This window comes from Coenobita brevimanus, chromosome 52, assembly GCF_032717465.1.
Source record: "Coenobita brevimanus isolate Jiangsu-jjx chromosome 52, ASM3271746v2, whole genome shotgun sequence".
NCBI lineage: Eukaryota > Metazoa > Arthropoda > Malacostraca > Decapoda > Coenobitidae > Coenobita > Coenobita brevimanus.
Window position 1 is genome coordinate 32,280,050 of NC_137005.1, and position 26,226 is coordinate 32,306,275.

Below are 26,226 nucleotides of genomic sequence, written 5' to 3' on the forward strand. Positions count from 1 at the left end.
CGTCCCACTGCCAGCTCGTCTTCTAGCCTTATACTTGTCTCTGTGCTGCTTCCAGAGACAGAGAGAGGCAGCAGGGTGTTCATGATTCCCTCACGGTTAGCTAACGGTTTACTGAGGTTGCAAATACTCTGAACTGGTCACAATAGGCTCGCAGCAGCTACGCTTCGCATTCTTACAACTGTATCATACAATTGCTAACATCTAAGCATATACATCATCATACAGCTAGTTACACTATACATCAAAAGTTATACATGAAACACACACACACACACACACACACACACACACACACACACACACACACACACACACACACACACTTGGGCAGAAATGTAATACCCCTCCCACACTTAGATCCTTTCAGTATTTTAAGTTTCTCCGTATTCTTGTCTACATGTATTATAATTTCATTTCTTTAATATCGTCACAGTTTGGAAACACAACGTACATGAGAATAATAATTATTGTGTCAATGCAAAAATATGTGCCAGTGAGTATCTGAAGCCTGCAAGATTACTATGGCCATATTCTCTTTGGCTTAGGAGACTTCATACTATCATTTCTTTCTAGGCAGTTTATTTTGCCTATACTCTGTTCACTTAAACTAGGCCTACAATTGCTATCTTTCCATCTTGAGTGGCAGATTCTTGCTAGATTACGGTGCTACATACAGTAAGATGTATTATGGAATGTATGTATTGTCTTATTTTGCCACTGAGATATGGGAAATGGGCATCAAAAGGACAACTACGTTATATCTTCCAAGTTAATCATAATGAACTGCAGTATACCTTAATATCCTTTTGTCTGTTAGTAATGTAAACTATATCGATACTGAAAAGATGTAAATGATATACGAGAGAATATTACTCCGACTACGTTTTGTTATTTGTTACTATTTTTTGTGTGTGTCCTACTCTAGGAATAGGCTTCACAGCCTGCTGTCAAGGCCCAGCAGCTCTCCTACATATCATACACCTCTCTACATGTCACCACTTCGGCGCTAACACCCACCGTCCATATTGAATACATGCTAGGGCTGTCTCATACAGGACTAGTGTATTGGTATTAGCGGGGGTATTTTTACGACATTCCGACGGGTCTTCTGGTAGATTAGTAAAGTCTGATTTCATGAAATTCAAATCCTTAACCCCTAAATACCGCAGTTCGATCTGGCTCGTCTGCCACTGGAGCCGCAATTCGGGGGTGTTTTTTCGACTTTCACTAAGGGGAAAATCAATATGTTCTGGCTAAAGAGGAAGAATTTACACACCTGACAGCACAATCGGCACCCCCCTAGGCCTAATGGTTGCCGCACAATCGAGGGTCAAAGTTGAAAAAAAAAAAAAAAAAAATAGTTACCCCCAAAACCTTCAAGAGCCCCCATAGCTTTGATAACTAACTATTTCTATTACTGAAATAGGTCATTGCAATATCATATGTCACACCAAGCCCGAGAACAGGTGTTTTGGGGTGTGGGGAGATTACTTGCTTTTGGTGAGATAAAGTACCCTGTGGGGAGAAGGTTTGTAGGTATGGAGGTTGGATAAAACCATCTTTTCTCATCAAAGTAGAGCACTTTAGTTTGTTCTGAAAACAGGTGTGTATGTACACCCTCTAAAAAAATTTTCGGCACCCCCTGGTCTGATACCTTTCCCAACGATCACTGTTACAGACGGCGAGAATACGTGGTGTGGTTGATACCCCTGTACCTCTCTCACTCTCCCACTGGATTTCATCATTAGCGGACGAAGTAACACACACCAGCAACACAGGGCCAGGGATACCAAGCACACACCGAAATTCAGGAGATTATTCAGAATGCTTTGTGTGGTGTATCATAATGTATCGTGTCGTAAGGGTGCCGAAACTTTTTTTATAGCCTGTACGTGTGGGAAGATAAAATTCGATCGAGGAGAAGGCCCACAACGAGTACATTGAACCTTGTGAGATCATTTACGGTAACAACCAATTTGGCTAGTTGAAACAAACAAAATCTGTGATTTAGCATATCAACCATGCAAGCAGGTGTGTTTGCAGGTGTGGGGAGATAATTCACATATGGGGAGTAATATATGTATCGAGGTGGAGGGGTGGTGGTGGGGGGAGGGGGTTGGGTGGTGGTGGGGGGGCTTTTTTTTTATGCGAGGAAGAAGGAACCAAAGGCCATGAGCCCGCAGTTTACAGTTCCCTCCAAGAGAAAAACAAAGTACAATAGAGAGCCAAATTAAAGATCCGATCATTTTGAGATGCCTGGACACACTGCGTTTGAAAGACTGGAGATCATAGGCAGCAGGAAATACAGACAGAGGGAGACAGTTCCAGAGCTGACCTGTTGCATAAATGAAAGACTGGGAGTAACGGTTAACTCTTGCATTGGAGAGTTGGACAGAAAAGGGATGAGAGTTTGTTGCCAGACGGGTGCTATGCGCCCGTCGTAGAGGTGGAGGAATGCAAGCAGACAGTTCAGTGGAGCAGTGACCATTAAAGTAGCGATAGAAAAGAGATAAAGATTCAACAGTACGGCGAAGAGACAGAGGTTGAAGGGAGTCAGTAAGAGGAGGAGAGTTAATGAGACGAAAAGCCTTTGACTCCATCCTATTGAGAAGAGCTGTATGTGGGGAGCCCCCCCACACATGAGAGTTGTACTCCACACAGGGGTGGATAAAACCCCTGTATAGAGTCAACAATTGTGCAGAGGTAAAGAAGGTACGGAGTCGGCTTAGCACACCCAATCTCTTGGAAGAAGATTTTACAAGAGATGTAATATGATCTTTCCAAGATAAATACCGAGTAAATGAAACCCCATGCATGATCAAGGATGATGCAGGATTAAGCTGAATATTATTAAACATTAGTGGGTATACCTGTGGAAGATTTTGTCCGGTTGATAGATGTAAGAACTGAGTCTTAGATGCATTAAAAACAACCATATTATTTTTACCCCAGTCAGAGATACGAGCCAAGTCAGACATTAGGTGTGCCAGAGCCTCATCCCTTGTTTGTTGAAGTAACTGTTAAGATGGGCATTGCGGGAACCGAATGGAAAGGTGAAGGGTAGAGTCATCAGCGTATGAGTGGATAGGGTTAGACGTACAGCTTAGAAGATCATTAATGAATAAAAGGAAGAGAGTTGGTGATAGGACAGAGCCCTGAGGAACACCACTGTTGATAGATCTAGGAGAACGATGGCCGTCTACAACAGCGGCTATAGAACGACCAGAAAGGAAGCTAGCGATGAAGGCACAGAACCGTAGGAGGGCAGTTTGGAAATTAAAGATTTATGCCAGACTCGATCGAAAGCCTTTGAGATGTCAAGTGCAATGGCAAAGCTTTCGCCAAAGTTCCGAAAGGAGGATGACCAGGAGTCTGAAAGGTAGGTGAGAAGATCGCCAGTGGAGCGTCCCTGACGGAACCCGTACTGACGATCGGAAAGAAGGTTGTGATAGGAAAGATGCCTTAAAATTTTTCTATTGAGAACTGACTCGAAAACTTTTGAAATACAGGACGTTAAAGCAATTGGACGATAGTTGGAGGGTTGGGAGTGGTAACCCTTCTTTGGGACTGGCTGAATGAGAGCAAACTTCCAGCAAGAAGGAAAGGTACAAGTTGACAGACAAAGGCGAAAGAGTTTGCCTAGGCAGGGTGTAAGCACAGAAACACAGTTCTTGAGAACAACAGGAGGGACCCCATCAGGCCCATATGCCTTGTTAGTACTGAGGCCAGTGATGGCAGAAAATACATCAGCTGAAGAAATTTTCATGTCAGCCATGGGGAAGTCAGAGGGGGGAAGTGATGGAGGAACAGCACCGGAATCGTCTAAGGTGGAATTGGAGGAGAAAGTCTGTGCGAAGAGATCTGCTTTATCAGTAGAAGAAATAGCTACAGAACCATCAGAGTAGAAAAGAGGAGGGAAAGATGATGAGGTAAAGTTGTTAGAAAGATTTTTGGCAAGGTGCCAGAAGGAGCGGGAAAATTCGAGTTGGAGAGTTGAGAGCATTTAGTATGGATGAAATTATTTTTAGTAGAGCGAAGAACAGACTTAGCACGATTCCGGGCAGAAACGTAAAGATGATGTGATTCAGGGGTGGGTTGGCTCCGGTACCTTTTGTAGGCCCTCTCCTTGTTGCGGACAGCATTAGAACAACTGTGATTAAACCAAGGCTTTCTTGCGTTAGTCAAAGGATATGAAAAAGGAATGTATGCTTCCATGCCCGAGAGAATAACCTCCGTAATGCTCAAGGCACACTCAGATGGCTCCCGGCCATGGAAGCAATAATCATTCCAGGGAAAATCAAAGAAGTACTGCCTGAGGGCCTCCCAGTCCGCGGCTCCAAAATGCCACAGACGACGTTTCCCTGGAGGGTCCACAGGCCGTACCGTAGCGATTGGACAGGTTAAGGTAATAAGGTTGTGATCGGAGGAGCCCAGAGGAGAGAAAAGATTAACAGAGGAAACAGAAGGATTAGTTGTGAGGAAGAGGTCAAGTATGTTGGAGCTCTTCCAAGGCGGTCAGGGATACGGGTAGGGTGCTGTACAAGCTGCTCTAGGTCATTAAGGATAGAAAAGATGTAGGCTTGTTCACCAGGTGGGGCTCAGATGCCTGTGATTACACGTGTTTGCATGTATAGAATAGTATACAGAGAAGCATTTATTATGTTCAGGTACGAAAAGGCACAGAAAAAAAAAAAAAAACATCGAGGCAATACATATAAAGCACGTGTACAGCTGCCAGCACTCCCGCGTGTTACAGGGGCACGAGGGTTTGAAGAGATGTGGCACACTGATTATTTACTTCGAAACAGTCCACGTGAGTGAAGCGGAGTAACCTCGATATAGTTCCGTTAAGGAAAGATGTTTGTTGTATGTAATTTCCATTTCACAAGGTTGACATTTCAACCGGAATTATTGGTATGATTTACACTGTTCTGCATAAAGATAATAATCCTCCTTATATTACGTATTGTGACTGTCCACAGTTTCGAGGTGAACTGACTTGTAAAGGAGGATGGGAGGGGAGGGAGGTGTTCTCCAACCCCACCTGGGGTAAGAGGGAGGATCCCCCACATGGAGTCAGAGAAAGGGGGGGAGGGGGTGCGGGGGGTGCTGTAAACTTCGCACATGACACAGTGAGACGAGAGCCAGAAACTGATAGTGTGATTCAACTTGTTAAGATTGTTTAGGCTAAATTTTCGAACCATGTTCCCACCACCATCACCACCAACACCACCATCACCTCTCATTCCATGACAAGCTTAGCTTCTGGCAGACTATAAGGCAAGAGTGGATATAGCTTCCTCACCGGCGAGGTGAAGAAACCTGGGTTAAATCGTGATTGGCTGCCCAACCTTCTTAAGTGCGACTGGATGTAGAACTAACAAGACTAATATGGTTGGATGGTCTCTATATCCAGCTACACTGCTGTCAGGAATAGTTAGCATACTGTATATTAGAGGAGTGTGAAAAAAATAAATCGAGTTTATCCCTTCGTCCTGTCAAAGTTAAAATGGATTTCATTCAATTAACAAATAAGTTTGACAGAAGACACGAATCAGACCAATATAACGTCTGAAACACTGGTATAGCCAAGACCTTCAGCCACATCTTGACACTTTTTTCTCTATAACATTGAAAGCATTTTATTCAATATTATTTATAAATAATTAATATCGTGTCATTTTAATGCATAGTCCTATATGGACGTTATACGCTACCAGAAACTAAGCTTGTCATGGAATGAGAGGTGGTGGTGGTGGTGTTGGTGGTGGGAACATAGTTCGGAAATTTAGCCTAAACAATCTTAACAAGTTGAATCACACTATCAGTTTTTAGCTAATAACGATATAGGCAAAGAATCTCTCTCTCTCTCTCTCTCTCACACACACACACACACACGCATTATACACACACACACACACACACACACACACACATATATATATATATATATATATATATATATATATATATATATATATATATTGTTACGGTTGCGCCAGCCCGGGGCTATTACAAAAAGACCACAAGGCAGCCTTAGATGATCGGCCTCCACTGCGTTGCAAAAATAACGCAGACCCCGGCACCGACACTCCGCAAACTAGAGAAAAAAACTGCGCCACGGAAAGGTACTTACTTAAGAACGCAACACTCTGTACTTTGATAGCAAACGGAACAGCCTACCTATAGATCTAGCCTACTATCGTCACTACCGGAAGTAATACCGCCCGAGACAGTATACAGGAACACCTCCCACTTACTTCCGGTGGTGACGACTTTCTACTTAACCCGTGTCCAAGGGGGAACGCAGTTAATAGCTCACGATGGTTCTCACTAGCCTTGAGCAAAAGAGATGGGATTAACTGTGTAGGGGTTAGGGGTGTGTGTGTGTATGTACGTGTGTTGGGGAACGTTAACAAAGGCAGCGAGAAGACCACGGTGAGCCAAACTGGCCCTCCAAAGACAACACGGTTACAAAAACAAAATAAAATAACTACTTCCCTCAGTCAGCAACAAAAGAATAAAAATAAACTTAAATGAAAACGCCAGCTCGGCAGAAAAATGACTGGGGAGAGAGAGAGAGTGTACAAGCACCCGATACTAAAGCTGGCTGGGAAGAGACTGGCTCTGATCAAGGCTCGTTCAGTCAAGCGCGAACGCATGAATCAGATTAATTAACAAGGAACTTAAATTCATGCCCCTCTCTCTCTCTACAATGAATTGGTACTTCTAATGCAAGCAAAACATCATTAAATATACTGGTAGCTCACATAAGACAATCAAAATAATCAAATGCATTCTCAGCATGGTATGAAATAAAATTGCCCTCAGTGGCAGGAACGAAAGAAACAAAAGAACTTGTAACACTCGCTAATGTAAACTCCGCGAATGACACGGATACATACTGCATAATCCCCTAGCCCAGCTGTAACGGCTGCACCCGTGGGAACGGAAAGGCGGACAGCGTAACACGCCCTTCCCCAAGGGAAAATTTTGAGCCCTGGATCAAAATTTTCTAATCAAGACCCTGACCCCTCCCTGGATAAACAATCAGCAATTACGTTATCAGTCCCTTTAATATGCCTAACTTCTAAATTGTACTCCTGCAAAAGCAAACTCCAGCGTGTCAAACGCTGGTTCTTAAATTTAAACTTGTTCAAAAACTGCAGGGGATGATGGTCTGAATAAATCTTGATCACAGGGCCAAAAGGGGGCAGGTAGACAGCAAAGTGTTGCAGGGCCAGGATAATCGCTAATAACTCCTGCTCTATGACAGAGTAGTTCTTCTGGGCTCTATTAAACTTCTTTGAGAAGTATGATATGGGATGTTCAACCTGGCCCTCATCCGGCTGCATCAACACTGCTCCTACCCCTACTCGGCTAGCATCAACTGCCAGCACAAAAGATTTGTCAAAATCTGGTGCACGCAATATAGGGTGGTGGCACAGCAGAGACTTAACAGTAGTAAAAGCTTGCTCACACTCGGCTGTCCACTGCCACTTCTTATCCTTGCGCAATAAGTCAGTAAGAGGGGCAAGCACTGTGGAGTAATTTCCAATAAATCGTCTGTAATTGCCGATCATGCCCAAAAATCGCTGGAGGGCACGGCGACACTGGGGTGCTGCAAAGTTGGAAATGGCATCCACCTTAGCCCGAGGTGGAGCCACTTGCCCATGTCCTACAACAAATCCAAGGTACTGGACCTTAGCACGTACGAACTCGCACTTGTCTAAGTTGACTACTAAGCCAGCTTCCTCCAACCGCTTAATGAGCATTTCCACATGATCAAGGTGCTCCTCCCACTTGGGGTCATACACAATGACATCATCGATGTAAACGACACAATTAGGTATGCCATCCACCACTTTATCCATAAGCCTCTGGAAAGTGGCTGGAGCATTCTTCAGTCCATAAGGCATCACCTGGCACTGATATACTGCACCGCTGACAACAAAGCTAGCCACTTGTTTAGCCCGTTCCGTCAGCGGGACCTGCCAGTATCCCTTTACTAAGTCAAGTTTGGTGATATAAGTGGCATTTCCCACCTTGTCCACGGAGTCATCGACCCGAGGTAAGGGATAAGCATCGGTCTTAGACAGTGAGTTAACCTTCCGGAAGTCCACACACAACCTAACCTTCCCATCTGGCTTCGGCTGCAAAGTAACTGGTGAACTCCACTCACTGAAACTCCTCTTGATCAATCCATGGTCCAACATATACTTGATCTCATTATCGAGGGCTTTCTGTCTGATAGGGTTGATGCGGTAGGGAGCTAATTTTACAGGCTTACTATCCCCAACGTCTATGTCATGAGTAGCCCAAGTTGTCAATCCCGGTGAATCTCCAAAAACTTTCGGATGTTTCCATAATCTGTTGCACAACTCTTCTCGCTTTACTGGATCAAGGTGTCGCAATTTCTCCACCAGAGCTGCATAACCATTGCCCTCCCATAAGTCAGCTGGTAACATCTCACCACGACTAAGCACTTCCTCCTGCTCCTCCAACTCACTACCAATCGTCAAAACTACAGGAGCGCTCTTATCCCTGGTTCCCTCGACGTCCGCTCCAAAGTCACCTTCCAGGGACTGTGGCTGTAACCCTGGTCCACTACTCACATCATCGGCACCAACAGCTCCCTCCACAGCACGTTCCTTTGATGCCACGTCCTCCTTTCCCCGTCCTTCACATCCCAGGTGAGAGACATCAGCAGTCATCCCACAATGAGAATCAACTGGGCGGTAGTATGGCTTCAACATATTAATGTGGCACAACTGAGTACTCTTCCGCCTGTCTGGGGTAACAATTAGATAGTCAAGTTCCCCAACTTTCTTCTTCACAATATAAGGACCACTGAATCTAGCTGCCAGAGGTTTTCCTTGCATGGGCAGCAGTGCCAAAACTTCATCTCCTTGCTTAAACTCACGACTTCTGACCTTCTTATCATAATGAGCCTTCATTTTCGCTTGAGCCCCGATTAGATGGTCACGGGCAAGCTCTAAAGCGCAATGCAGTCTCTCCCGAGTGCGGCAGACATAGTCAAGCATGGATTCCTGGTTGCCAGATTTGTTGTTACTCCAGGCCTCTCGCACCACATCCAAGGGACCACGAACTCTGTGCCCAAACACTAACTCATTGGGTGAAAACCCTAACGACTCAGTTGGTACCTCTCTCACTGCAAACATAACAAAGGGTACCGCTAGGTCCCAATCCTTTCCACTATCATAGCAGAAGGTGCGCAGCATGGTCTTTAAGGTCTGATGATGCCTCTCCAGGGCACCTTGTGACTGCGGATGGTAGGCACTGGACAAAATGTGTTTGATGCCCAACTCTGTCATTGTCTGCTTAAATAAATTAGATGTAAAATTTACTCCACGGTCTGACTGCAACTCCTTGGGCAGGCCAAAATGAGTAAAGAACAGGATAAGTTGCTTGACTACTGACTTCGCCTGCATGCTTCTGATTGGTATAGCCTCTGGGTATCGCGTTGTAACATCCATTATGGTTAACAAATACTTGTTTCCAGCAGAAGTAGGAGGTAAAGGGCCCACGATATCAATGATTACCCGGGTAAACGGAGGTTCAACTGCAGGAATGGGAGTCAAAGGGGCCACAGGAAGAACTTGATTAGGCTTGCCCACTATCTGACACGTGTGACAGCTCTCGATGTACGCAGCAACTTGTCCCGGCATACTTGGCCACCAAAAGTTATACCTTAAGCTCTGCACTGTCTTTCTGTTTCCCAAGTGACCGGCTAAAGGTCCCTCATGTGCTAACTGTATTAACGGCACCCTATACTGCACGGGCACCACCACCTGCACTAACTCACCCACTCCTCCATCCACCGTGGCGCCAGTGGGCATCCATCGGCGATGTAAAACATTGTCTTTAATCAGGAACTCCTTACCACACTCCATACTTCTTTCTTCCCCTACTCGAGCAAACAAGGGCTTTAATGTTACATCCTCCTGTTGCTTCACCCTCAATTCTGCTGATCCAACACCCGCCAGCTCTACTGAGGACTGAGATAAGGGACTGGTCGGGACACTGGATTGCGAAGGGCGATCAATCTCAGCGTCACCTCTAATACACTCGACAGGGGGAGGAATGTCAGACTCCACACTAACATCATCACCTCTACCCTCAACAGAGGCACTCTGTTCCTCAGGCGCGTTTGACGGTGGTCCTGCATCCCCGCAGTCGACCCCAGCGTCCTGAAATTCTTCTAATTCAGTCGGTGGGCTGGGTTCAGTCTCCACACAGACACACTCAGCACCACCTCTAGTGTCCTGAGTGGGAAGTGGGGCGGCGCCCATGCATGCATTCCCACTCTCCTCACCCACTACAGCAACACTCTGCTCACTAGGTTCCTCCATTGGTGGCCCTGCCTCATCACAGTCGACCCCAAGAACCTGTGGCTTCACCAGTTCTTCCTCCCGGGCTGCAACCTGTGCCATAGATCGTGTAATTGCACAGACCGGGAACATGGCTTCCACTTCTGCATCAACTTCAATACCAATTTCTGGGGCGTCAAAACACTTCTCTGCCACAACAACTGGTGGGGGAAGAGATGGAAATACTTTCTCCCCAGCCAGGTCGTTCCCCAGCAGAAAATCAACCCCCTCTAGTGGCATTACATCAGCAACAGCTACTTGAGCTGCAGCCTGAACAATGGGGCAATCGAGTTCCACATGAACATAATCATAGTATTCATCTGAGTTCATGCCTCTACACAGCACATACTTCCCTGAGTTTACAGGCCCTCCAGTCACGTTTCTGCACACAGACTGTTGTGCACAGGTATCACGAGCCACAGTAACTGGATAACTGATCCCATGAATTTTCACTGTGCCGTGACACATAAAAGGTTTACACCAGTCTAGGGACGATTTCTGAGGCAGTTCATCCGGAGGTGGCGTAGCATGTTGGGTAACTTTTTCAGCCTGAGCTGGCAGCGAGCACAGCCGGCTACACTCCAGCTTTCCACAGACTTCTCCCTCACCGTTACCACTCTCCCAACTCCTCTCGTTCACCTGACTCGAACCTATAACTAGTGCCACTAGTTTGGCATTTTGGGAGGCCTTCCACTTAGGACAGTTAGGCTTGATGTGCCCACTCTGTTTGCAAAAGTAGCAAAGTAGCTTCGAACTGGATACAGGGCTCTTTCTCCCTGCATTCTTTTTCTCCTCTGTACTTCCCTTGGACTGATTCACGGGAGATTTATCCCAGGCAGGGCCACTCACAGTCCTCTCCCTGGAATACTGAAAATTAGCATACTTGACCCCCATACTCCGCAAGGCAAACACCCGGTCATCAGCCCACGTCGCTGCTTCCTTCACAGTCTTAAATCTCTTCTCCCTAATTTTAACACCAATTTCTTTGTCAGCCATGTTGGTAAAATGTTCCATCAAAAACAGTTCACGCACCTCGTTATACGAAGTGGCGCTCTCACTCAGCAACCACTCGTCTAACCTCTCCTCCAGATACCTAGCGTAGGCCATATAGGTGTCAGCAGGCCTTTTCCGAGCACCACGGAACAACAACCGATAAGCCTCTGGTCTAAGTTCATATGCCTTCAGGATGGCTGTTTTAAATTCATCATAATCATCTACATCCTCAGGGCTCAACCTATTATACACTTCCAAAGCTTTTCCCTTCAGCACAATAGATACCAACCCCACCCAGCGCTGCCTTGGCCACTCAAACTCCCTAGCCTTCTTCTCAAACCTGACAAACCATTCTGTCACCTTCAACTCGTCAAATGCTGGCACTAATTTTAGACTCCTTGAGAACCAACTCTCCCTATCCTCTGCACGGCCTGAGGTTTGGGTATCTGAAGTTGGTCTATTAGCAGTCAGCTCCAAGCGAGTCTTCTCCAGCTCAAATCGCATTTTTTCACGCTGCAACTCCATCTCCCTCTCTTCTTTTGCACGCTGCATTTCCCTCTCTTCTTTTTCACGCTGCATCTCCCTCTCTTCTTTTGCACGCTGCATTTCCATCTCCAACTTTTTCAACTCCAACTGCAACTGAGCCTCCGGTGACAAGGCTCCAGGGTATATGGGAGTGGAATGAACAACTCCAGGGAAAGCACTAGACATACCTGGGGGAACTGCTCTAAACTGGCTCGGCGGCATCATAGATGGTAATAGTGGGGTAGCGAAACGAGGCAACTCAGCACCATAGTCAAACTCAGGGCTCACACGGGGAGTACCTTTGCTATGTGCCTCTCGTTGTTCCATATCCGCAGGTGACTCAGCACGTACGCGATCTGGGGTAGACACGCGTGACTCCATGGCGACAAATCAATGGCAGTACTAAATAATGAAATACTAATGCTGACTGAGAAACTACAAAACACATCAACTTCACCTCAAAGCCCAGAGAACGCCAAGGTAACGATATCCTAGCAAGAAGAAGGCACTGTTAGGATATCCTGATGCGAGGTCGCCACTGTTACGGTTGCGCCAGCCCGGGGCTATTACAAAAAGACCACAAGGCAGCCTTAGATGATCGGCCTCCACTGCGTTGCAAAAATAACGCAGACCCCGGCACCGACACTCCGCAAACTAGAGAAAAAAACTGCGCCACGGAAAGGTACTTACTTAAGAACGCAACACTCTGTACTTTGATAGCAAACGGAACAGCCTACCTATAGATCTAGCCTACTATCGTCACTACCGGAAGTAATACCGCCCGAGACAGTATACAGGAACACCTCCCACTTACTTCCGGTGGTGACGACTTTCTACTTAACCCGTGTCCAAGGGGGAACGCAGTTAATAGCTCACGATGGTTCTCACTAGCCTTGAGCAAAGAGATGGGATTAACTGTGTAGGGGTTAGGGTGTGTGTGTGTATGTACGTGTGTTGGGGAACGTTAACAAAGGCAGCGAGAAGACCACGGTGAGCCAAACTGGCCCTCCAAAGACAACACGGTTACAAAAACAAAAATAAAATAACTACTTCCCTCAGTCAGCAACAAAAGAATAAAAATAAACTTAAATGAAAACGCCAGCTCGGCAGAAAAATGACTGGGGAGAGAGAGAGAGTGTACAAGCACCCGATACTAAAGCTGGCTGGGAAGAGACTGGCTCTGATCAAGGCTCGTTCAGTCAAGCGCGAACGCATGAATCAGATTAATTAACAAGGAACTTAAATTCGTGCCCCTCTCTCTCTCTACAATGAATTGGTACTTCTAATGCAAGCAAAACATCATTAAATATACTGGTAGCTCACATAAGACAATCAAAATAATCAAATGCATTCTCAGCATGGTATGAAATAAAATTGCCCTCAGTGGCAGGAACAGAAAGAAACAAAGAACTTGTAACACTCGCTAATGTAAACTCCGCGAATGACACGGATACATAACTGCATAATCCCCTAGCCCAGCTGTAACGGCTGCACCCGTGGGAACGGAAAGGCGGACAGCGTAACAATAATATATATATATATATATATATATATATATATATATATATATATATATATATATATATATATATATATATATAAATATATATATATAAAACCACATTCACGTGTTGTATCAAAATCCTTCATTAGTTATTAAACAATTTAACTCCATTATCAATTTTTGTTTCAGGGTAGGTGTTAATGCTAGGTTCACCATGTTAATTAGTCTTTTACCCCAAGATGTTATAATCATTATAAAGATAAGATTAACACTACCAGAGTGGGTTGACCTTGCTCTCTGAAGGCTGCCATCCACATGTCTGTCTGGATCGGTGTCTTCTAAAGTCATTGGCCTGGTTTCACCCACAGCTTATGATTATACAGCGTAAAATTTCCTTAATACATAAGCTGAAATATATAGTAGAGTTTTCCTTTTTTATCACGATTTATTCCTTACATAGGCCTAAACAGAGTTCATGAAGTTAATCATTATTTTACGATTGTTCAGTATTGATGAGTTTCCGTATTGAGGGTAATGAAGATGTGGTCCCGTCTCAGCGTGTCATGTGCGAACCTTACAGCACCCCCCACCGCACTCTTCCTCTGACTCCATGTGGGGGATCCTCCCTCTTACCCAAGGTGGGGTTGGGGAACACCTCCCTCCCCTCCCACCTTCCTTTACACGTCAGTTCATCTCGAAACTGTGGACAGTCACAATACGTCATAAGGGCGATTATTATCTTTATGAAGATTTGGCGGCAGCGAACATACGAACCTCGTCTACAAATCTACAGTGAATTCCTACAATATACAAGCTACAAACCTACGAGTCAACGAGTGTACAGTTGATCCTGCATTATCAAGATTGAAAACAAAAAATACCTCTCACAACCAACAAATCACAACCAGCTCCTGACAGTATTCTCTCCAACCAGCCCCCTCTGTCTCCACGATCATCACGCTGATTTAGAAGTGGTCACACAACGCCCTGCCAGTAGTTTAACAATGTACTGATACAAACAATCTTGCAATTTCTACGACGAACCAATGAACTACAACCATCTACAATCAACTACAAGTCACAACTCCACGAGTCATCTGTATAATCTTCTACACGCACCTACAAGTAGCGGCAGTCTTCATCCCACCGCTGCCACCAAATGTGACTCTCGGTTCTTGTAGTAGGAGTTAAAGATGAATACAGGGAGTTTATCTTGATTTATTATCTTCAGAGAAAATCTTAAGTTGAGCAGTGTATGTATTACAGAGACTGAATATACTAAGTAAGTCTAGTTGGACCCTTCTTCTTGTTCACTTTCTCCACTACCTGTCGGTTCTATAGCTAGCCTCCTTCTGAGCTCTGCTTCCTAAATTCTGGTGTAGCAGGGGTCGTGTCACATGTGTTACACTGTGGTTGGAAAGTTCAAGAAGCCTGTGTGTGAGTTTGTGTGTATGTGTGTGTATGGTCACGAGGTGCTGTCGTGTGCCTATCAAGCATTAGAGTGTGTAAGCATGTTTAGCATTGCTCGATTCTCGCAGACACAATACCTTCTCATCATCTGACTTGCTGCTTCTATCTGTCTGTCTATCTATCTATTTATATATCATCTATTATGATTTGTAATTATATGGAGTCCTAACAGAAATGTCAACCTTGCAAAATGGAGCTTACATACAACAAACATCTTTCCTTAACGAAACTATATCGAGGCTACTCCGCTTCACTCACGTGGACTGTTTCGAAGTAAATAATCACAGTGGTGCCACATCTCTTCAAACCCTCGTGCCCCTGTAACACGCGGGAGTGCTGGCAGCTGTACATGTGTTGGGTGTTGGGGGATGGGGGAGGGGAGGCGTGGTGGGGAGAGCAAGCCACGCTGCTTGCTCGCTATCACACGATGGTTTATTGGGGGTAGGAGGGTAGTATGGGGCCGAAAGGGAGGGAGGGGGTAGGGTAGGTAGGGGTATACAAGGTAGGGGGGAATGTGGGGGGGGGGCTGGAGGGGGATGGAATGGGCCTCGTGATTGGGGGAGGGGTAAACTTCGACTAACAACTTCCTACTGGGGCATACAGAGGGGTGGGAGGGTCTTCAGAGAAGAATATTACGTGACAGCTGACGAAACATTCAGGCAATGAGTGGGCCGAGAGGGAGGATGACCCCCTCTGCCCCCAGAATGGCCGGATCACCCAACCCGAGCCCGGAGGGGTTAGTTCTCATTGGCTTGAAGGGATATACGTCACAATCGGGGAGGAGCAATATGCAGGCAGTTTTTTACAAGGCGCGCTATGTTGACGTGATTCGGCTGAGAGGGCTAAAGTGGTCAACACGTATATTGACGTGTTTCGGTATTTAGGGGTTAAACTGTTCCCTGCCCCCGTGGGGATTTGAACCTGGTTCCGGTAGGACTGCAGGCCATCTCTCTACCGATTGAGCCACCGCCTGGTCTGGTTTCATAGCTAAGGAGAGGCTTCTCGAAATGAAAAGGTTCAATGTAGCCTTCATTAACTTCCCCTCACGATTTAGGATCCTCTCTGAGGTTGAATAAAATAGTTTGAAGGTAGCAAGTTATTACGTGCATGTGAGTGATGTTTACTTTCAGTTAAGTTTGGAAATGCGCAGCCTGGCCCGAACTCACCTGACCTGGCCATCACGCTAAGCAGAAGCATATAACTTACACTTATGTAAAGTATGGTTGAAATTGTCTGTGTATGATTCATTCAATAAAATTTTTAGGAAACTAAAAATTCACCCATAAAGCGTAGGAACCCCTTGGAATCTCGAGTTTTCCAAGGGAGGGTATGGCACTAATCAGTGAACACCTCAGTTATGAAATCAAATTAAAAAGGTTTTCCGTCGTAACACCATTTGAGGGGCATCAACTCTAGCAATTAAATATTGGAGATTCTGCCCAGAATTTTATATCAGAAAGAAACTGTGATAACATGGCGCTTGCTCGCTCGTCACGCGCTCATAAAGCGCACTATATTGGAATGAACATATGTTGTTGGACTGAAGGGTAGGGAAGAAGCACTACGAAGTCGGCTGTATTAAAGTCAGTATGGCTCATAGTCACACTGGAATCACTATGTATATTGCTTCATCTGATGGAACTGGGCTACATCCACAACTTGAATACGAGTTCTGATTACATGAAATTCGATGAGCCTTGCTAATGTGGTAGGAATGAGTCTCTTTGGTTACTAGTCAAATCAAGCCTCCGACTTCACTTGGCCATCATCTGAGCTGAAAGGGGCCAGGGTTCTTTGTCAGGTTAATAAAGGCGCTATCCCATGTGATATCTGCATCTATTCTTGGACGCGTAATTATACAGACGCAAATGCATTTAAGCCTCACAGTTACCTCTCATTACCATTCCTTCACACCCCTCTAAGCCACATTTACTCATATACCCGTACACTTTATCTTTTCATGCACACAAGCTATCCACATGACAGGCGCATTCAATGTTTCATTGCCGATACTTAAGAGTGTTTTATAAGCAGAATAACAGACTTCGTAGCACCTCCTACTTGACAAGTTATTTTTCATATTTCACATTAACATTCTCGTCAGTGTTATTTATATCGCTTTAACATCGACAAAGCTTGAATGAAAAACTTAAAAGAACGTTTAAGGATGAAAATTAAATGCCGAAGAGCTGTATGTGGGGTGAGATGGTTTGACAGGGTGTGCATGACACGAAAAGACGGAAAGGGCAGACTAGCGCGTGCTAAAGGTTTACGGGCAGATGAAGAGAATGGGTGATGAGAGACTGACGAAGAAAGTGTACAGATCAGAAGTGGAAAAGCTGCAGAGAAGGTGGAAGCCAAAGAGAAGCTGAAAGGATAGTGTTAAAGAAATTTGAGTCACAGAGATCTAAGCATGTACTAGAGTAAATGGCGTGTAAGAGACAGATTATATTCCAATGCGGGGGGGGGGGTCCTCGCCATCAGTGGTGTGTAACATGCAAATATTGAAGCGGCTGGGGTAAACCATAAATCAGCGGGATATGCTTGTGGAGTATGAAATAACTTTCATATGGACCATTATAGCAAAGGCTGAGAAAATAAACGTGGGTAAATTATACTGTTTATCCAGTTTTTTTGCCACACCCCAATGGGACAGGTAACAGCAAGCATGTATATAATAGTTACCATCATCATCATCATCATCATCATCACTATTGAAATATTACTCTCCACTAACATAATGGAGAGGACAGAAAACTGAAACAGGAACAGGAAATTACAGTTCTAGGAGGAACAGGTATCCCTACGTCTTACTAAAATTTGCTGGTCTGTATTTTTGAACTGAGGTATATATTTCTCTACTCTTAGAATATTTTCGATTACATGAAGTTTTCGAGAGGAAAATGACGTACATGTCACAGTTATGAAACACCAGTGGAAATGAAGGTGAACTTTTATCACATACTACATAATAGGAAACATCCTTTCATTTACATTTGATGTATTTTTTTTTTTTTTTACGCAGGACGATTTTAATCACCTTAGGAGAGGCCTTCATAGCGAAGTGATTAAAACCTTCTACACCTCACAAACCCATTCTGAAGAATACAGTAGAATTTCTCTCTTACTTTCTATGGTCATTACTAGCTCCGTCATTACACTCAACCTCATCACCACCAACTGTACTTCTATCAAATGCTATAACCATCTCTATTTCCACCACCACCACCACCGCCCCCATCTACAATTTCACTACACTCATCATTGACACCATCATATGTTCAGTACCTCCACGAGTACCACCATCTATATGCACACCAGGACGACCATCAGCACCAAGGGTCACCATCATCTTCATCTCCACCGCATTCTCCACCAGGACTACAGTCTCCACAGCCACCACTGTATTTCCATCACCTCACCACCATAAAGTATCTCCAGCACATCCCCACAACCGTCATCATCAGAACTTGCACGGCACTCCACCACCACCACCACCACCATCTGCAACTCATAGTTCTCCATTTAATGTATCTCCAGCATACCCAGCCTCATCACTGTCATCAACTTTCATCTCCACCACCACCACCACTTGTTTTTGCACCACACGCCACCATCACCGTCTGTGTGTTCATCATTCTTCTTTCCCACCAACATGCTACTTTTCTTAACCACCTCTTCATCATCATAACGAAATTGACACATAATTCCTTCTCTTCGTCGCTATTATGATAAACTCCATACCCCCACCACTACCTACCCTCACTTCTAAGTAGCCTTACACCACCAACACACACGCTTACCATCACACACGCTCACGACTGCACTACTTCACCAAACTATTTCACCCCGACACATGCTCAATATCACACACCCTCATCACCACACACCCTCACTACCACATACCCTCACCACAACATGCCCCCAACACCACATAACCTCACTATCACACACACCTTCACCACCACGCAACCTCCCTACCACACACACACAACCTCTCTTGCTCACCCACCCACCGCCACCCAACCTCACCACAACACATCATGAACCATTCAGCCTTACCACCACACAATCTTACCATCACTCAAATTCACAACCACAGAAGCTCACAGCCACACAACCTCTTACCTACTCAAACTCGCGACCACACAACCTCACAGTCACATAGTCTCAGCATTACCCGGTGTCATTATCCTATCACCAAAGCATCATCAAACGACCTCATTAACATATAACCCCGCCAGTACAACATATTATAGACTAACAGTCACATCCTTACCACTACATTACTTTACCAACATACTTCATCACCACCAAACAACTCACATGCATTCTATATCACCACCACAACAGGACCCAGAGCGGTGGCGTTTTCGCCGTGGGTCCACCCCCCAGAGGCTGTCGATGCGAAAGAGGAGGACAGCATGGGGACCAAACCATCGCAAACTCCCCCGACCCCTCACGGGGCCCAAGAACCTGGGAGCCCTTCCTTAGGGACTAAAGGCTGTTCGGCCAGACTGCCTAGGGAACAATTACTACTACTACTTTTACCACCACAGCACGTCCACCACATAACATCACTGCCACATATCATCACCACCTCAGAACTCACAAACATTCTACATCACGACACATCACTTCTAACACATAACACTAATGCCACATATCATCACGACCAGAGAACTCACAAGTATTCTACATTATCCCCACACAACCCCTCGGTCTTCCAACCAGTCTACATCATCACACACTTTCACCACCACACCTCGCTAGCATTATTCTCCACTACAACCTTATCACCACAGCTCACATCCACTGGGCCTCACACTAGGAAGTCTGTCTTACAATAAAACTCACCCAGATTAATAATTATATCCCTGTGACACACCAAATATATTGATGTATTATTTACCCGCCAAGTGACACAGTTCCTTCCTACCTAATCTCACACATACACTGAATTAATCAGAGCATACCTATCCTGGAGACTACCTTATTTCTATATCAGCTGTCCTCTATCCTACCTTATTCCTATCCTACCATATATCGTGACTGCTTTTTGTAAGATTACTATATTTCTAGATTACCACTCATACAGAATACTTTTTCTATGGACTACCTCACTTTTCGACTATTGGTATCTGACCTCGAAGCTACATTCTTTTTTATTACCTTATAACTAAACTAGCTAACTTCCTGACTATCGCACCTCTACACGATAAAAGTTTAGACAATCTCACCTCAAGACTACATATTGTAAGACTGCTTTTTTCAACAACATACTTCCTCTACATCTATGAAATAACTTCTAGACTACCTCACCTCAAAATTACCAAATTTCTTGACTACCATACCTTTAGAATATGGGTAATTCACCTGTAGACTGCCTTACTTCCAAACTCGTTGCCACTAGACTAACTCATTACTAGGCTACCTCACCAATAGACTAACTAACCACTAGGCTACCTCACTACTAGGCTACCTCACCACTTGACTAAGTCACTACTAGGCTACCTCACCACTGGACTACCTCACCAGTAGACTACCTCATCACTAGGCTACCTCACCACTAGACTACCTCACCACTAGACTACTTCACCACTAGACTACTTCACCACTTGTCTACCTCAGCAGACTATCTCACCACTAGACTACCTCGCTACTAGACTACCTATCCATTAGACTACCTCACCACTAGACTACTTCACCACCTGATTACCTCAACACTTGACTACCTCAACACCTGACTACCTCAACACTTGACTACCTCACCACTTGACTATCTTATCACTTGACTACCTTAAAACTGACTACCTGTTCACAAGACTTCCTCATCACTTGAATACCTTATCACTTGAATACCTCAGCACTCGGCTACCTCAGCACTTGAATATCTATCACACCAACTCTATCTCGCCATTAGACTACCTCACCTCCAGACAACCTCAGGGCCTAAAGTTGCCAGCTCTCCATCTTGAATATTGAGTTGTATTAATCGATTAACATCACAATACGATGCTAGTCACGAAGAAATGCTATGGAAAGGATGTAGAGCCGTAGTACTGACTTTTCCTGCCACTGAGAAGCCTCAAATAAACTGAGAAAAGGACGACAATTTAGGATATGTTAAAGTGAAAGAACAATACATTACGTCACCACTAGACTACCTCACCATACACTACCTCAAGACTAGACTACCTCACCATACATTACCTCACGACTAGACTACCTCACCATACACTACCACACCACTAGACTACCTCACCATACACTTCCACACCACTAGACTACCTCACCATACACTACCACACCACTAGACTACCTCACCATACATTACCTCACCACTAGACTACCTCACCATACACTACCTCAAGACTAGACTACCTCACCATACACTACCTCACCACTAGACTACCTCACCATACATTACCTCACCACTAGACTACCTCACCATACACTACCTCAAGACTAGACTACCTCACCATACATTACCTCACCACTAGACTACCACACCATACACTACCACACCACTAGACTACCTCACCATACACTACCTCACCACTAGACTACCTCACCATACACTACCTCAAGACTAGACTACCTCACCATACATTACCTCACCACTAGACTACCAAACCATACACTACCACATCACTAGACTACCTCACCATACACTACCTCACCACTAGACTACCTCACCATACACTACCTCACCACTAGACTACCTCACCATATACTACCTCACCACTAGACTACCTCACCATACACTACCTCACCACTAGACTACCTCACCATACACTACCTCACCACTAGACTACCTCACCATACACTACCTCACCACTAGACTACCTCACCATACATTATCTTACCACCAGACGACCTCACCATACACTACCTCACCACTAGACTACCTCACCATACATTATCTAACCACTAGACTACCTCACCATACATTATCTTACCACCAGACGACCTCACCATACACTACCTTACAACTAGACTACCTCACCAGACACTACATCACCACTAGACTTCCTCACCATACACTACCACACCAAAGAGTACCTCACCTCAGACTACCTCACCACAGGTTACCATAGCACTTGACTACCTCACTGCAAACTACCTCACCACTAGACTACCTCACCACAGACTGTCACTACTAGATTTTCTCACTGGCATTAGACTACCTTACCATTGCCCCACGACGAGAAACATTACCACCACCTTACCACGACCTCACCACTAGTCTTCGCTACCATTGCCTCAGCACAGTCTTAATTGCTACCACACCATTAGACTACGTTACCACTACTTCACCACTTGCGTACCTCACCACTACCTCACAACTACAGTAGAATATGTTACCACTACCTCACCACTAACGTACCTCACCACTACCTCACTACAAGACTATGTTACCACTACCTAACCACTAACTACCTCGCCTGCATATTGCATTATCTATAAGCAGCTGGACCAACAGATGAACTGCCTTAATAAATATTTCTTCATCAATGGTCTACCTCGCCTGTAGTCTACTTAGGGCCTTCTTGTAGCCTAGACTACTCTATTTCTTGCATAGACTGCCTTGCATTTATTCTGCCTTTCATGTACCTCAGGCTACCCAATGTCTTGTTTATGTTACCTCACCTTTATTCTTATCCATCAAGCATGAAATCTACACTACCTGATCTCATTCTAGTGTACTACCATTTTATTTTAGGCTACCTTATCCAGTATAGGCTACATCGCATCAAGTATAGACTGTCTCACCTTTAGGATGTCTCATTTCTCTTCTAGGCTACCTCATCCTGACTAGCCTATCAGCTAGCCTGCATCAGTTCCAGTCTGGGCCACTGCTGGTCAACGCTGCCTCCACACTAGGCTATCTTTTGTCTTGGCTACATTTAATTTAGGTTTTCTCCAGTTTAGGCTACCTCCATACTTGACCATCTCCAGTCTAGGCTACCTGCAGTCTAGGTTTCTTCCAGTTTAGGCTATCCCCAGTTAGACTACATATAGTGAAGGCTACCTTCAGTCTACAGTAGGCTTCCCTCAACTAGGCTACCTCCAGTCCAGGTTACCTCTGGACTAGGCTACTTGCAGTCAAGGTTACATCTAGTGAAAACTACCTCTAGTCAAGGTTATTTCTGATCTAGACTACCTCTGGTGAAGACTGCTTCTAGTCTAGTCTTCTCGGATTAGGCTGTCTCTAATCTAGACTGCCGACAGTCTAGACTGCGTGTATTCTATGCTTCTTTGGTCAAGGCAACCTTCAGTGTGGGATGCTTCTCATCTAGGCTACACCTAGTCCAGGCTACCAGCTGTATAGACTACCTGTAGTCTATTCTACCTCTAGTCTAGGTTACCTCTAGGCTAGTAAAACTCTGGTCTTTTTTACTTTTAGCTTTGGCTACATCTGATCTAGAGTACTTTTTGTCTAAGCTACCTCATTTCTAGATTCCCTTCCCTTTAACTTACCCCACTTAATAGTTTTCTTCTCAACCATATGTACAGTAGGTTATCCCACCTCTAGTCCAGGCTACTTCCAGTCTAGGCTAATGCCAGTGTTGCCTCAACTCCTTTTCTCCAGTCCAACCAGCCTCTCATTTCCTCTCGTTTCTCCCTCCACACATCTAGATTTTTTCTGTCCTAACTCCTTATCGTTTTCAGTTTTCCTTTAGCTATTTTCCTTTTTTACTACGCTCAGGATTCCTCTCTCCTTTCACGTATTTTATATCCTCCGCGGATCATCGTTTTTACCACCACCATACTTTCCGCACTACCTGATTGTTTTCTCCGATTTTCCGTAATGTCGTCCCTGTTTTCAGTGTTTATTTTTTTTTTCTCTGCTTCTTCTTACCCTTCGTAATTACCGAGATGGGCTTGGACTGTTTTCCTCATTACCATCCGGGGACTATCCCATTTGGGGTCCTTTTCCCGCAAGCGTGAGGGGGTTGGTAAGTTTGGTATGGAAAGAGTAAATAATGATAATAAGGATGATGAATATGGTTATGATGATAATGATGCTGTTGTTGTTGATGATGATGATGATGATAAGAAATATACAGTTTCCATAATGTCGGAGTTGCATTTTTTATATCACTAGGAAATAATATCTCTAATTTCTGTCGTGTTGTTTTACCCATCGCATCACTGTTCTCATTTCCACCCTTTTCCCTCGTCAGCTGTTGATCAAACTGTGCTCACCACCAGTGCAGTGTGTATTGCCTCTCATCACCTCCAGCGCAGTATTGCCCCTCATTACCACCAGTGCAGTGTTGGCCTTAATCACCATCAGTGCAGTGTTGGCCCTCATCACCACCAGTGCAGTGTTGGCTTTCATCACAACCAGTGCAGTATTGGCTCTCGTCACCACCAGTGCGGTGTGGGTCCACATCACCACCTGTACAGTGTTGGCCATCATCACCAATAGTGCAGTACTGACCCATAACCACCGCCGCAGTGTTGATCCTTGTCACCACCAGGCCCCACTGCACATTACCGTACAATCAGGCTTCATAATAGGACTTTTATTAGTATGGCCGGCGCGCTGCGCCTCATGACCGACTAGTTTGCTCGTTACGGCCACAACTCAACGCATAATTATCTCCCCAACACTCATATTTACTCACACTCGCCAAACTTTGATCGCTACGTTCATTTTCCCTCTCCCCTTGTGGTACATCACCTGTCATTCTTAACACTTTTATATGCACTCTTATGTTTTGTCACATTTATTTACCTACCCTACTTACATTTACTCACAGGGACCAAAATTTGATCACTGCCATCTGTCTTCAATACTAAACTACCAGCATCTCAGCACATTTTTTCCTTACCATACTTACATAACTTACATACTCCAGCTTGCTTATATTTACCCATACATTTGTTTACCACACTTAAAATAACATCAATATTTGTTCACATAGGCCATACACTGAATGCTGCTTTCCCCTTTCCCCTCTACTACACCCTCTTAGCCCTCCACCTCAAAGCCTAATTTATCCACTGTATCTAGACACTTCAACACCCAAGCAATGCACCTCAGTACCTAAGCCATCCTCCTCACCACCTGAACCATCCACTCCACGCCTGAACCAGCCTCCTCAACACCTAAACCATCCACTTGAACTACGCACCTCACCTGAACATCTGTCCCGATCAACTCAGCATCTGAAACATCCACCTGAACCATCCGCCTCAACACCTGAACCATCAACCTGAACACCTGACCAATTCAACTCAGTATCTAAATCATATTCGTTAACATCTGCACCGTTCACCTCAACTCCACCTCAACACCTGAACTCTCCAATTCAACAGAATCAACACCTTAGCCATCCACCTTAAAACCGAAACTATCCACCTGAACACCTGACCTACCTACCTCAATACCTAAACCATCCACCTCAACACCTGAATAATCCACTTCAATACCTTCACCATCCACATCAGCACCTGAACCATTAATATCAACACCTGGACTATCCACTTTAACACCCGAATCATCCTCACACATGCCTGAAACAATCCACCTCAACGCCTAAGTCCTTCACTTGAACGATTCTTCTCAACCTACATTTAGCAACCATCCACCACAGCCTCAGTCTATACCTGACGAGAAGCCAGCACGAGGTGGCGATATGCACCTTGGATGGAGCAGCTGCTGTGTCCTCCCTTGAGCCAGGTCTCTTCATATTTTCCTCCACCTCGCTGTGGAAGGACCATGGTCCTACCGGGATAAGGTGCTGACTGCTACAAGTGGACGCCTGATCCCTATATTGTGTACGTATTGTACTTTACCTATAGGACGGACCTTTTGCCTGTGGTTGACTGGTCTGCCAAGACAGACAGACAGGGTTTGAGCAACAACAACGTCACCTAAGTCACCCTACATTTCAACATCCAGACCATCTATCTCACCCCCCAAACAATCCACAGCAACACCTTCTGCAGCTAAAAACGGGTCAGTGAACCAAAAGTTATCGTGCCAAACACCACCACCATTATTGCTGACCGATCTCCCTGATGGATCACCACTTTATCTGCTTTTTCATCACACCTGCGGCCGGAAAGCGCTGCCTGTCGATCCCGTGACAAATAACCTCGGTCGCGGTGTTGTTTAGCTCCTGTACTGCATTGTTTTTGTGTGTTATTTGATGATGCTGAGAGAGGTGGAGACCGTGAGGTAACACTGACTGAAGCGAGCAGTTGTAGTACCTCTTGTCTACATTAAAAAAAAATATAAAGAAAAGGTGCTACGGAGTCTTATGGCAACGAGAAAAGGATTCACTGGCCAATAGCCTGTTTTTTAAGGTGAGGGCACGAAGGCGC